The 14,648-nt window shown below is 46.7% G+C and overlaps 1 protein-coding gene across 4 annotated transcripts in view; it reads right to left on the reverse strand.

The window, feature by feature from the left end:
- The window catches only part of RASGRP3 (RAS guanyl releasing protein 3), a 99,899-nt gene that overhangs the window by 70,813 nt on the left and 14,438 nt on the right, over positions 1 to 14,648 (reverse strand). For 2 of the 4 annotated variants that reach the window (XM_034764908.1, XM_034764905.1), the window contains exon 1: positions 1,633 to 1,703. The exons of the other annotated variants lie outside the window; for them this stretch is intronic. The gene's annotated coding sequence lies outside the window, so the exon portion shown is untranslated. Of the gene's footprint in view, positions 1 to 1,632; positions 1,704 to 14,648 lie in introns of those variants that run through there. 4 annotated transcript variants of the gene reach the window in all.

The following is a 14,648-nucleotide window of genomic DNA, read 5'->3' on the forward strand; positions in this document are numbered from 1 at the left end:
CAGAGTCTGTTTTATAAAGCAGCCCCTTTATGCTACTGACTGCACATTCTAGCCCCAAAGGGGCTAGAATTGGCCCCACAGAATATTCTGCTAGTCTGAAGGTTCTCCAGCTAGCACAGACCAGGTATAACAGCTTTTTGCCAATCCCCCATCCCACCCCCACTGTTCCTGCATAGTGGGTGGGTCAGGTTTGGGGAAGGGCCAGAGAACAGAAGGATGGGGTGTGGCTGAAGTGCTGTGTGCTCCAGCTAGTCTATGTCAGGGTTATAGCCAATAAAAAAAGACATTTGGAAACTGGTGGAATTTCAAGCAGCCCTGATTTTTTCACCTTTAACATAGGTGGAGAATTCCCACCAGTTTGTGGTGAGATAATATATGGAGAGCAGTTCTCATTCCAGCCTACCACCTCCCACTCCCAAAATACCCCTCTCTACCATAGGGTGAGGGAAAGGGCAGAGGTTGTACTCTTCTATATTACTACCTCTTCTGGGGGCACTAGGCAAGAATCTGCTGATTTTCTCCTTTGGACCTGTTGGCAAGCTGGCATCAGAATAATTGTTCCACCCAGCTTTGTAGGACAATAAAGGTTCAAAAGCTAGCTGGTGTTTGCATTTAACATAACTCTGAAATTGCCTTCTGACTTTATATACATCATCTTGGACAGGATTCCCCTGATCTCCACACTCACCCCTTTTCACCTTCCTCTGAAGCATCTGGTACAAATCAACTCTCATGGGAGGATACCAGACTCAATGGCCCATTGATTTGTTCCAGTATGGCAATTCCTATGTCCCAGGCCTAAATAATAACTGGTTGTGGTGTAAAAATCCATCTATTTTGCAGTGTGTATTATAACACTTATGTTTCTTGCACATTTTAGACCAATACACAGTGATCCTGGGATGTTAGGACACAAGTTATCAGAAAGTGAAAGAATGCCTGAAGTTTAAAAAACTCTCAAAGAATCCAAATAGAAATTGGATTCTGAAGGCCAGAGATATTTAGGAGGCTTGGTGATCCCTGTTTTTTGGCAGGATTGCATACGTCTATTATCTAGGATTGTCAATCAATGAAGCCTTTACTGGCACATCTTATGCTTTCCCCTTTGTATCTATCTGCCTATTTCTATTTTTTCCTTTCTAAAAATCCAGTCTCATTCATCAGCATACAACACAGAGTAACATTAATCACAAGCAACTCTTTAAAGCTGGATTGCATTGTTTTGATGGAATTCCTTTGTAGATTTTCAACATTAATATTGTAAAGTCAAATATAATAATGACAGTACTCCCCATTTGTGCCCTAATCCATTTCAGAGTTCTGCTTGGAGGTCAACAGAGAACAGAAAACACATGGACCATAAATGATCTTTCCATATCACCATCTTAGTAAACAAATACCCTTTTCTCTTGCTAGAACTAGGACAAAACAAGATACCCATTTTATTTCTGCAACAACGAACAATGTTGTTACTAATAAAGGGTCCAAAAAAATATAGTCATTCTCAACATGAATGACTGTTTATCAGTGAGGTGACAAAATATGCCTCACCCTTAAGTGTTTTTGCAAGAGGTCTAAAATGAAAATAGGAAAGCACTGGCAGTTAAAAAAACAACAAGGAAAATCACTTACTGTACTTGGTTCTGCAGAGGTATTCAACACAAACATCACCCTTCCTTGTCCAACTGCCAAGTGCTAAAGCATGAAATGAGCAGCTGTTTCCTTCAAGCTGGGGCTGTGTGTCTTAACTAGTCACATGCCCCTTCTGATAAATCTCACTGTTGTGCCAGGAGGTCAGAATCTGAAGATCATTATTCTCCTTATTAGAAAACCTTTTCATAACAGCAGCCTTTGCTAAAGCATTTGACTGGAACGTGGGGAAATGTGCTCCACAACTAATTTTTTTTTTAAACTTGACAAACAGTAGATAAGCCTTAAGCCAAGGCAGGGGCAGCTCGAATGGAAAGCGCATCCCTGTTGATTGTTCAGTTTTGTTTCTCACCTTACAAGGTTCTATATTTTAATTTGACCTTAATGCCGGGAGCAGGACAATTCAAATGTGGTGTGGCACTAATCTCCCCTTCAAACAATGCTATGCCAAGCTTCCAAAAGCCATGCACGTTTAAGCTGAGCACAACCCTAAAGTTGGTTTGGGAATAGTTGGATTTGGTGGGAAGCATGGTATCTTTGGTGCTCAGATGCCAGGGTGAGAGATGCCTAATTAATACCTTTGATAGATTTAATATTTGTATTACGGTAGCACCAAGATAGGGACCCATTGGGCTAGGTGCTGTCAAACACATAGGGCCTGCCCCAAAGAATGTACACCCTAAACAGAGAAGACAAACAAAGAGTGGAAGAAAGGAAGCATCATTATCCCCTTTTATAGATGGGGAACAGAAACTGAAATTAATGCTGAAAATTTTCAAAGGAAATTAAGGGAGGTAGGCACCCAAATCTCACTGAAATTCAATGGGACCTGTGTGCCTAATTGCCTCAGGCTCCATTGGAAACCTCAGCCTAGGGCAGGGGTGGGCAAACTTTTTGGCCCGAGGGCCACATCTGGGTGGGGAAATTGCATGCAGGACCATGAATGTAGGGCTGGGGCGCGGGAGGGAGTGCGGGGTGTGGGAGGGGGCACGATGTGCAGGAATGGGCTCAGGGCAAGGGGTTGGAGCAGAGGAGGGGTGCAGGGTGTACAAGGGAGCTCAGGGAAGGGGGTTGGGGTGTGGGAGGGGGCTCAGGGCAGGGGGTTGGGGTGCAGGGTACAGGGGGGTTCGGAGTGCAGGCTCCGGCCTGGCACTGCTTACCTGGAGCGGCTCTGGGATGGCAGCGGCACGCAGGAGGGCTAAGACAGGCTCCCTGCCTGCCCTGGCCCCATGCCGTGCCGCTCTGGGAAGCGGCCGGCACCATGTCCCTGCATCCCCTGGGGAAGAGGGGGACAGAGGGCTCCGTGCACTGCCCTCGCCTGTGGGTACCTTCCCCAAAGCTCCCATTGGCTGCGGTTCCCCGTTCCCGGCCAATGGGAGCTGTGGAGGGCTTTGCCCGCAGGCGAGGAGCCCTCTGTGTTGTCCCCCCCAGGAGCCGCAGGGATGTGGTGCCATCCGCTTCCAGGAGCAGCGCGGAGCCCGCGGCACTATGGGGGTGGCAATCTCGCGGGCCGGATCCAGCCCACGGGCCGTAGTTTGCCCACCCCTGGCCTAGGGACTAGATTTTAAAGGTACTTTGGATTCTAAAGATGCAGATAGGCACCTAAAGGGGTTTTTAAAAGTGCCTAGTCCCACTTAATGCCTATCTGCATCTTTAGGATCCTTCGTACCTTTACAAATCTGTCCTAAATGACTTGCCCAAGGTGACACAAAGTCTAAGGCATTGTTGGGAATACAATCCAGACTGCAAATATACTGCCTTAAGCCGGGGGCAGCTCTAGGCACCAGCAAAGCAAGCATGTGCTTGGGGCAGCCCATTTGCAGGGGCGGCAGGGATCCAGCATGGGAGCTGAGAACCAACAGGGGGCCCTGGGAGCTGTAGTTCCTTGGTTAGCTCCCTGCCTATAGAGCCAGCCCTGGAGCAGGGAAAGAACTACATTTCCCAGCATTCCCTTGGCCACTACCAACAGGAAAGAGGGGGAGGTAGCTGAGACTTCATGCTGCAGCCTGCTGTGAATGGAGAGCTGCACTGGGAAGGTAGGGATACCATATTTTAACATTCAAAAAATAGGACACTCCACAGGGAGGGAGGGTAGCCCCACCCTGCCCCCATCCACCCCCTCTGACTGCCCCCCCCCAGAAACCCCAACCCATCCAACCCCCCCTGCACCCTGTCCCCTGATCACCCCCTCCCAGGACCCCTGCCCCTAACTGCCCCCAGGACCCCAATCCCTATCTAAGCCTCCCTTCCCCTTGTCCCCAACTGCCCCCTCCTGAGACCGCCCCAACTTCCCCCCTAGGACCACACCCCCTACCTGTCCCCTGACAAACCCCTGGGACTCCCATGCCTATCCAACTGCTGCCTGTCCCCTGACTGCCCCCCCGAACCTTCGCCCCATCCAACCCCCCAGCCCCCTTACCATGCCACTCAGACCAGCATGTCTGGCTCCACGCAGTGCCAGACACACTGCTGCATACATGCTGCCATGCTCCCCTGCGGAGCCACAGCTCCCTTCCCCCCTCCGTCCCCCCCCCCAGCACTTGCCTTCCAGATTTGAACACCTCAAAATTCAGGAGTGCTCAAGCTCAGTTTGGGTAGCTGTTAGTTCATTTCTTCCAAATCAAATATACTGATCCACTGTAACTTGCTGTAGAAAAAGTAGGATAAAATTGAGCAAGAAATGCTTCCCACTGGTTATTAGGACTGGAATTGTTATTTTCAACAGCCATTGCCTTTTTGTTTGTTTGTTTGTTTGTTTAAAAGGAAGACAGTGATATTGCATTGGCAAATTCCCCATAGAAAGAAAGAGTGGAAGAAAAGAATAATAAAGGCACCTCAACTTTTCTGCATTTATGTAGGACAGTCTTATAATATGCATCCAGATATCCTCCAATCACACAAGCTGAAAATTGTTCCACTTTACTGCATTTCTGTAACCATATGGGAACCAATCCTATCTGTGTTCTGTGCACATCTAAAATTCATGCTGAATGACCTGCTGTGGGAGCAAGTTACCAGTGACCCAGGACTGCGGTGGAAGGAGGGTGCAGAGGTGGGGGGGGAGAGAGCCCAGGGCTGGGGCGGCAGGAGGTGTGTGTGAGGGGCAATGGTGGGGAGGAATGAGGGAGCCCAGAGCTCGGGTGCAGGGTGGGTGGGTGGGTGGGGAGAGCCCAGAGCTGGGGCAGCAGGGGGGTGCGGCGAGGAGCCCAGGGCTGGGACGGAGGGGCAGCCAAAATTTTCTTTGCTTGGTGCGGCAAAAAACCTAGAGCCGGCCCTGCCTTAAGCACAAAAGCATTTTCTCTAGAGAAGACAGATTGCAAAATAAGAATTCAGGATGGAATTTTCAAAAGCATTTAAATGAATAAGCGGCATAGGCCAGTGGGGACTGGGCTCCTAAGTAACTTGGGCTCTCGACAAATCCACCCTTAAAACTAGCAGCCACCCAAAAGTCTTTTTCTGAAGATTTGTTTATGAGGCTAACCAGATGGGGCTTCTATGGAGACAGATCTGGAATTTGCAGGTGACGGGCTCACATCCCACTGGTTCCCAATTAATAATTAATAGTGAAGATAGTAAACAGTTGAGAGATGCTTGATGCATCAATAGAACCAATTCTAAATGACAGTGGGTAAGTGTAGGTGAGAAGATTGAGAGGGTGATTCTCTAGTGACAGTGCCTTTTGTGCAATGAGAAAGACAAATCAAAATACAATCTGCTTTCTAAATTCAATTTTCATCCAAAATATGACGTAGAATGTTTTGATAATCCAGACCCACTTTGGGGCAAAGTTAGGGCTGCCTGTTCAGTGGTTTTCCAGAAGTTTGGAGTTGAAATCCAACCTTCCCCTGCCCTGCTGATAGCTGTGTGACTGGAGTGCAAAGGGCAGGGAAAGGTAACTTTAAGCCTTTTTTGGTCTCCCTGCCGCTGGGGCCTGCTAGATCCCTGGCACAAGTTAATTTACACCAGCTGGCCATGATCCCAAAGGACCATTACTGGAACCATATCCCTTTTCTCCCCAGCAATACCCATGGGTGAGGGGACGGCTACTAGAGTTCCCCCTGTGCTGGTGGGATGGGATCCTGTGAGTCAGATCTGAGTAACCCCAAGTCCCAACATACCATAGAAATGGAGATTTAAACTGGAGTCAGCCTTTGTCCAACTTTTCTCTGAAAAGAAGGGGTGAGGCAGTAGGAGGCAGGAGACCATGGTTTCAACTTTAGGAAATAGAAAACTCAAGTGACAGTGTTATTTGGATTTCAGGATGAGACACTGTGGCAGACTGGGTTTTAATTGGTCTATTTAGATTTCATCTAGAGAAGACTTACTGGTAAGAATGAATTATGAAAGAAATGAAAACACCTGCCTCTTTAAAAGCAGGAACCATCGGCTAAATCAGGGACATCCTTAAAGAACTTTAGCTTGGACAACCTCCCAGAAAGGGGTGATGCAAAAATGTTTAGAGACATCTACAGTAGAACCTCAGACTTATGAACACCTCGGGAATGGAGATTGTTCATAACTCTGAACAAAACGTTCTGGTTGTTATTTCAAAAGTTTACAACTGAACATTGACTTAATACAGCTTTAAAACTTTACTATGCAGAAGACAAATGCTGCTTTCTCTTTATTTTTTTAGTAGTTTACGTTTAACACTGTACTGTATTTGCTCTTTTTTTTTTTTTTTTTTTTTTTTTTGGTCTCTGCTGCTGCCTGATTGCGTACTTCTGGTTCCAAATGAGGTGTGTGGTTCACTGGTCAGTTCATAACTCTGGTGTTTGTAACTGAGGTTCTATTGTAATGTGTTTGTATACTCTCAAAGAGATTAGAGAAAAGCTAACCTACATTGTATAGGTTACACTGATTACAATGTGGAATGACTGGGGAAAACAGGAGCATGAGACCAGCAGTCCCCTGAGGGAGACAGCACTTTGGCAGGCTGGGGGTATCTTATATGATTAGTTGGGCTAATCAAATGAACTTCTAAAGGTATAATCAGAGAGAGGGGAAAGGAGAAGAAGATTGCAGAAGAGACAAAGATGTTTGGCAGGCAGCAACTCTGAGACACTCTAACAAGAAGAACTAGACATGAGACTGTCAGGCTGACTAAGGGGATCATAGCCAGGAGGTGAAAGTAAGCCGGTACAGCGTACCGGTAAGAAAGTGGCCGCTGGTACGGGCCGGTACACAGCCGACATTAAAGTGCTGCCGTGGCAGCACGTTAAGCACTGTACCGGCAGGGCTCCTGACCGGGGGTGGACGGGCGCAAAGGGGCAGCTGCCCTGGGGCCTGGCCATTTAAAAGGGCCTAGGGCTCCTGGCAGTGGCTGGAGCCTCAGGCCCTTTAAATCGCCATCGGAGCCCCTGGCCCTAGCCTCGCCCCTTTTGGGGGCCCAGAGCCACCCCACCCACCTTGCCCAGGACCCCGGCCGCCCTGCGTACTGGTAAGTCCTTGAAGTTACTTGCACCCCTGGTCATAGCACTATGTTTCCTCTCATTCACTGTAACTACATTTTAGGTGAGCGTTGCAAAGTTCCATATTAAATTTGTTCCACATACTATTTCTTTTGTTTCAAAAAAATCTTCTTAACAAAACTTGGTCCACATTCTGGCCCCTACTCTGGGCCCTTTGCACCATTCCTACAGTCCAACAGGAACAGAGAGCTGCAGAACATGCACTGAGAAATCTCCAGCTGGCGTAATGTTGGGGGCAGTAGACTTAACCCTTGAGAGAGTAGCTGAGGATTCCAATAGTGTAGTACCAATATTATGCCAGTTCATGCCTGCTCCAAAGCCTTGTATTCTGTGGCAGGCTGAGGGCATGTAAGGGGTAGAAGGGAGCAGGGCTGGAACGTGTTGCCTGACAGTGGTGTGCCAGGATCATTATTCATCAGTGTTTGTTAGAGTAGTCTCAGGGCTGTTCTAACTTGTAGTGGCCAGACAGTGACCCCAAGCATCCTTCAGGATCAGGGTGGGTGGAGAATTGGCATAGGTGGGTTTATGTCAAACACTGCTGTGGCGCAGCTGTGGATCTCGAGAGAAAGAAAGAAAATGGACTTGGGAAGATTGATTTCAAGAAAGTTTAGAAATAGAGTTTCTCTTGTTGAGGCCTTGTCTATCCTTAAAATTTTTGCCAGCATAGCTGTGTCAAGATCGTGAAGGGGGGAAAAAAAATCATCACACCCTTACAGGGCCAGCTCTACTGTTTTTGCCGCCCCAAGCAGCGCGCCGAATTGCCGCCGTGGACGGTGGGGGCAGTCTGTGTGCCATTTGGGCGGCATGCGTGTTTCCGCGGCAGCAGCAGCTTCTGTCTTCAGCCGGAAGACAGAAGCCACCGAATTGCCCCCACGGGCAGCTGAACATAGAAGCTGCCGTTGAATTGCCACCGCCGTGGAAACGACTGTGCTGCCGTAACGGCACACGGACTGCCCCCGCCGTCCACGGTGGCAATTCGGCGCGCTGCTTGGAGCGGCAAAAACACACTGACTGCCGCCCCTTGCAGATTGCTGCCCCAAGTACCTGCTTGGAATGCTGGTGCCTGGAGCCGGCCCTGCACCCTTAAATGACATAGCTATTCCAGCAAAAGCCTTAGTGCAGATGCCATCATACCACCGAAGAGTCCCTTTGCCAGAACAGCTTATTCAGTTTGGGGAACTGGATTAGGCTACACTTGTTTAAAAACCAAACAAAAGACCCCAAAAAACTTCTGCCAGCATAATAAGCTGCATCTTCTCTAGGGGGGGTTTCTGGCATAGCTCTGCCAGTATATCTATACCAGCAAACACTTCCAAGCATAGACAAAGCCTTCATTAATACCCAGCTCCCTTATTCTTCAGAAGCCCCTTCTGCAGATGTCAGCATGGCCAGCTCACTAAAAAGCCTATTTAATGTACCACTGAGCGATTAGAATGAGACTCTCAGTATTTTGTGGAATTGTCTTTCCTTTCTTCTTTTTCTAGAGATCTCTTGTTTTTCTTGTTTTATTGTCTCTCATTTCAATTTCAGCTGAGTTTGGTCCTTTTTCTTATCCTTCGTGTTTGTCTTTTTTTAGTAAAGGACCAGCAAGGACACTTTTGGTTAGATTGACATTTCACATACACCAATGTAATTCTGGAATAAGTACACAACTTCAGAGTCTCTTGCATTTACATCAGAGTAACAAAGATGACAATTTGCTGTTCTTGGTACTGGAACACTAATGTCTAAACCTAAGCAAAGCAAAAATTCAGTGGAATCTAAATTAAAGTGCACTATATAATATTTTCATTACATTTATTGACTATAAATATTATTATAATGAACACCATCAGGCAAATTCAGGGAATTGTTTTGAGCAGTGTTATTAATTTATTTTAATTGTAATAAAAGTAATTAATCCATTTGCTATTAATGATAACTGAGCAATTAAGTGGTAAGTTCAGACTGCCCCTTTGTCCTTGGCCTACTATATTGTGTATAAGATTTAACATGTTACATAAACTCACTCACTGTTCTGAAAACATGCAATACATCAGGCACCTCTATTACTGCCTGAGTCAAGGAGAGAGGGATTTCAGCCTTCATTTTGATTATCCTTGCTTTTTTGGGCTTCCCAGATTTTTATTATAGTAAAACTGCAGTTTTTTTGAAGAGTTTTCTTAGAAAGCAGCAAAATGTATTTTCTAAAAATTAAATGAAGGGAAAGAAAATCTCAGATTAAATCCAAACCAAGGTGCTTCATAAGTGATGCTTTCTTTGTATCCCACCTGTATGTGGACAGATGGTCAACTGCAGAGATGGGGATTTAGAGGGGGCAGAACTGCAAGGTGTGCAACATGCATTATCTTCCCCATGCTCAAAGAAACCAGCAGGGAATAAACAGAAGAGTGAATCCTGCCCAAAGCTGGTTTAATGTTTGCATGCCCCTTTTTCCATGATAGAGCCCCACTCTCTTTTGCGGATGTGTGTAGGGGAGACGCTCTGGGTGCAGTTGTAGGCAAGTGAAGCTCTAGTCAGCTTGGCTCCACCACGTCCATTGAACAAGTTGGGATGAAAGCACCAGTGGAACAGAAGGCAGTGTGGAAGCAACTGACATCTAGTGTATCCCCACTGAACTCAGGAGCAGGGCCGGCTTTAGAAAGTGCGGGGCCCGATTCGAATACCTGGTGGCGGTCCGGGTCTTCGGTGGCACTTCAGCGGCAGGTCCTTCACTTGTTCCGGGTCTTCCGCGGCACTGAGGGACCCGCCGCCGAAATGCCGCTGAAGACCCGGAGCGGGTGAAGGACCTGCCGCCGCCGTGCCGCTGAAGACCCGGACTGCTGCCGGGTGAGTAAAAAAATTAAAAAGGCGCCTAAGTTAGGCACTCTTCTTTAGGGCGCAGTGCCCTCTTAGGCGCGGGCACAGGGCCCTCTTAGGCATGGGGCCTGATTCGGGGGAATCGGAGAAATCGGCCTAAAGCTGGCCCTGCTCAGGAGAACCATATATTTTGGGGATGAAATGCCTACTTGTTTCACATGGGTGGGGAGGGACAAAACTGCATCCCTGTTTAAAAAAAAATCTGGTGGAAACTCTCATAAGAAGCTCAGGGAGTTTCATTTCCCATACATGCTTTTCTCCTTAGAGAATGATTTGGGTCTAAGTAAAGTCCTGATGATTTGTTTCATTGACTTTAATGTGCAGTTCTACTCTGAAAAGTGACTCTAAAAAACATACTGTGGGCTGTTACTGATTCCAAAATAAATACAGTCAATTTACAAGTGATAAGTGGCTTTTTTCCTAACTGCCCATCCTGCAGCACAGCTGGGGCTCTAAGGGTATGTCTACACTGCAATTAGACACTGTGACACTCTATACATCAGGGGAGCACCCTGCAACCCTCATATTCATAATTTTATATATTTTTATATATAATTGTGATATTCATGTACAGTGCGCCATTTAAGATATCATGGGAAAGGCTATGATTTGCTGAAAGCCATTGCTCTATCTAAATATGTATATCAGGGGTTGGCAACCTTTCAGAAGTGGTGTGCCGAGTCTTTATTTATTCGCTCTAATTTAAGGTTTCACGTGCCAGTAATACATTTTAATGTTTTTAGAAGGTCTCTTTCTATAAGTCTATAATATATAACTAAACTATTGTTGTATGTAAAGTAAATAAGATTTTTAAAATGTTTAAGAAGCTTCATTTAAAATTAAAATAAAATGCAGAGCCCCCCAGACTGGTGGCCAAGACCCGGGCAGTGTGAGTGCCAGTGAAAATCAGCTCGTGTGGCACCTTTGGCACGCGTGCCAGAGGTTGCCTACCCCTGATGTATATCATTAGTGCATATGAAGTTATGGGGTTGAGTCATATGGTTGTCACTAAAATATGCTGTGAAGTGGGGAATTGCCTAGATATTAGATCCCCAGAGACAAGAACAAGGGAGCTAACCAATGCCCGGGCGGGTGTCAAACAACGATCAACCGCCATGGTCCAGCAAGAGAATTACAATTCAATGACTCACTTACACAAGGCCTCCCCAGGGGACTTGCTCACCCTTGCCTGGTGACACAGCAATGCCCACCAGACGTGCCTGGACTTCGGTTCTCCAAGCACATGGAACAAAGGTATAAAAAGGAACACAGTGGTCACCTGCTTCATCTTCTCTCTTCTCCCCCACCTACGCTGAGGGCAACGAGAACGCTGGAACTGAAGAGACTGGTCCCGAAGCTAAGGGTACATCTATACTACCCACCGGATCAGCGGGTAATGTTCGATGTATCGGGGATCGATTTATCGTGTCGTGTCTGGACGCGATAAATTGATCCGCAAATCGACGCCCATACTCCACCTCGGCAGGAGTCGACGGGGGAGTAAGCGGAGTCGACGGGGGAGCCGTGGCAGTTGACTCGCCACCGTGAGGACGGCCAGGTAAGTCGAACTAAGTTACTTCGACTTCTGTTGCTCAAGAAAGGGTCTTACACAGTACAAGATGATATATTCCTAAGGAACAAGGACGGGAGCTATAGATATTTGGCTGGTGCCTTTCTGGTGTGATTCATGAGTGGCTCTGGGAGCATTCATACAATCCAGCTAGGTGTGGGGCTCCACATGCAGTTGTACTGAATGGTAACATCACCTGGAGGGGTTTGCTACTTGCCGCCATTGTGAGAAAGACAACCCAGATTAATGATTTAAGGGGGAACAGCAGTCTCACAGTCCCAGGTTGTATCCCAGGGATCCTGTCACAGACACCCATTATGGGCCCGTGCCAACTGACAATCTTGCGTCAGCTAACAGGCTCCCCGGGTAGACATTCAGGGCAGGTCTACACTACGGCAGGGATCGACGCTCTGAGATCGAGCCACCTGTGATCGATTTAGCGGGTCTAGTAAAGACCCGCCAAATCAACTGCAGATCGCTCTCCAGTTGACCCCTGTACTCTACCCCACAACAAGAAGAATAAGGTAAGTCGATGGGAGATTTTCTCCTGTTGACTCCCCGCGGTGTAGACCCTGCGGTAACTCAATCTAAGGTACGTCAACTTCAGCTACGTTATTAATGTAGCTGGAGTTGAGTAGCATAGGTCTACTTACCACAGTAGTGTAGACATAGCCTCAGGCTCAGCCTACAGCCTGAACTCTGTGTCCCTCCTACTTTGCAGGATCCTAGGGCCTGCACTCCAGCCTGAGCCAGAACATCTACACCACAATTAAACAGCCCCTTAGCCTGAGTCAGCTGGCACAAGCCAGTCATGGGTTTTTAACTGTAGTGTAGATACAACCTAGGACTCAAGCTTCTGTCTTTCCTTTGTGTGCATCATCCCCATTAATAAAGGTTCTGTTATTATGGTCTTACTACCATAAGACTATAGTTAAGGAAGCAACGGAATTTTCTGTTTTAGAGGGTCTGTACCTCAGTGCAGGAGCGGTGGAAGGTCCCAAAAGTGAGGGGCCACCAGTGCCTGAACTGTGGCCTAGCTCTCCTGCACCATCCCTCCCCCTCCCCCTCCCCAGTCTTCCCCCTTCCTGCATTGCTCATGTGTATGGCCAGTAAAAAGTGGGGGCCATGGCCCTCTGCCTCTCCCCCCCATTCCAGCACCCCTACCTGAGTGTCTCACCTTTTTTCAGAACCCTTTTTTGTAAGGGTTGGAGGAATTTGCCGTGAGGAATTTGAACCAAATTTCAGCTACTAATGAATGTTCTCGCAGTGACTGCCCATGTGTTTGTATGTTGTTGATTTTTTAGGAAATTTGGGAAAAACTGGAAAAGCTTGATTACTCTCCCCCCCCCCCCAAGTATACATTTGCTGCCATCTCCTACCATTGTGAGATCAGAGATGATCAACCACTCATCACTCCCTCCTTCCAGTTCATTTTCATACCCCTGGAGAGTCACTAGTATCCTGGTTGTCATGGCAATGGCTGCCTTTGATAACTGACTTCCCTCTGATGACCATAACATTACCACAAGGAAGGGTCACAGAAGAACCTGTAATGAAAGCCAGCAGAGGTGACTGTCTGGGAAAGTTCAGTCCAAGTGACTTGCCCAGCACCCAAAAGGAACTCTCTAGCAGGGCCACCATAACAGTGGAGGCCAGGGGGCCATGGCCTCCCACTTTTTACTGTCTGTCCGTAAGGGCAAGCAACGGGGGACTGGGGAGAGGGGGAAGGGCCTCAGGGGAAGGGGCAGCACAGGGCCCCCCACTTTTAGGGGTTTCTGGTGCTCCTGCCTCGTTGGCATTCAACTGCCTTAGTGGAGAGACTGGCCTTTCTCTTCCTGCAATCTCCTGCCTCATTCATCACAAACCTTCCAACTTCTGCAACAGAAGAGGCAAATGACACCTTCCTTTGTTTCACTGAGGATAGATAGACACACACACACATAACCCCATGGCTGTCCCATGTCAGCTGACTCAGGCTCAATAGGGCTTAGGTTGCAGGGCAATAAACTTGCAGTGTAGACATTCAAGCTTGGGCTGGAGCCCAGGCTCTGGGCAAAAAAATCAGCGCACACCCAAATATAAGGTTAAAAAGCTGAAGTCAAGCACAGGGTATCTATAACTTAACAAAACAAGCCACAAAAAAACATAAGGAAAATAGAGAAGTTACACTATCCTTTTGATTCATGTTGGGGTCAACTGCATGTCATTCACTTTGTGTACTTTGCAAAATAAAGTGCCTAGAACACTGTTTTGATGCCATAAATAAATAATAAAAGAGCAAAACCTCTCCCCTTTCAATATTTTATGGCTTGTTTTGACTATTAAGTGATTCTCTTAGCTTTTTAGACATATTTGAGTGTGCACTAGCTCTGTTCTATTATTCATATGAATGTTTATTAATTTGAGCACTGATAATGTGCTCAACTCAGTTAGGGTGACCAGATGTCCCGATTTTATAGGGACAGTCCTGATTTTTGGGTCCTTTTTCTTATATAGGCTCCTATTACACCTCCACCCCTCCCCGTCCTGATTTTTCACATTTGCTGTCTGGTCACCCTAAACTCAATACAGGAGTTTATGGAATTATTTTGTGAGTTATTGGCATTTGGTGACTGTCCTTTTGTGCACTGTGGGGGGATTAAAAACCTTTACAGAAATTAAAAAACATTCTGCATCTTGTATAGTAATAGGCCAGATTTTCAGCTGTGGTAAATCAACATACCTTCAATGGAGTTATGCCTGTTTACACCAGCTGAGGATCTGATCCATTATATACATCCATTTCCTAACTTACAACAGTCATTTGACTGTAGTCGTTCGAGTATGTGGAATCCAAGTCTAAAAAACAGCTGCTGGGCTTGCTGATCTACTTCACTGGTCCAAATAATATATATCCGTTCACTAGCAACAGAACTGAAAGAAAGAAAATTGGAAGTCTTCACCAGACAGGATGTTTTAATAGTATCTAAGTGTGATTAAAATGCCTACTATAAATAACCTAATAGCTCTCACATGAAGTTGTTCAGCTGAAGGGCATCTAAAGGACATGATGGAAAGTAAAAACTTGAAGCCAAGGGTTATCAGTTTTATAGTAAGCT

The sequence above is a fragment of the Trachemys scripta genome, chromosome 3 (assembly GCF_013100865.1).
Source record: "Trachemys scripta elegans isolate TJP31775 chromosome 3, CAS_Tse_1.0, whole genome shotgun sequence".
Lineage (NCBI taxonomy): Eukaryota > Metazoa > Chordata > Testudines > Emydidae > Trachemys > Trachemys scripta.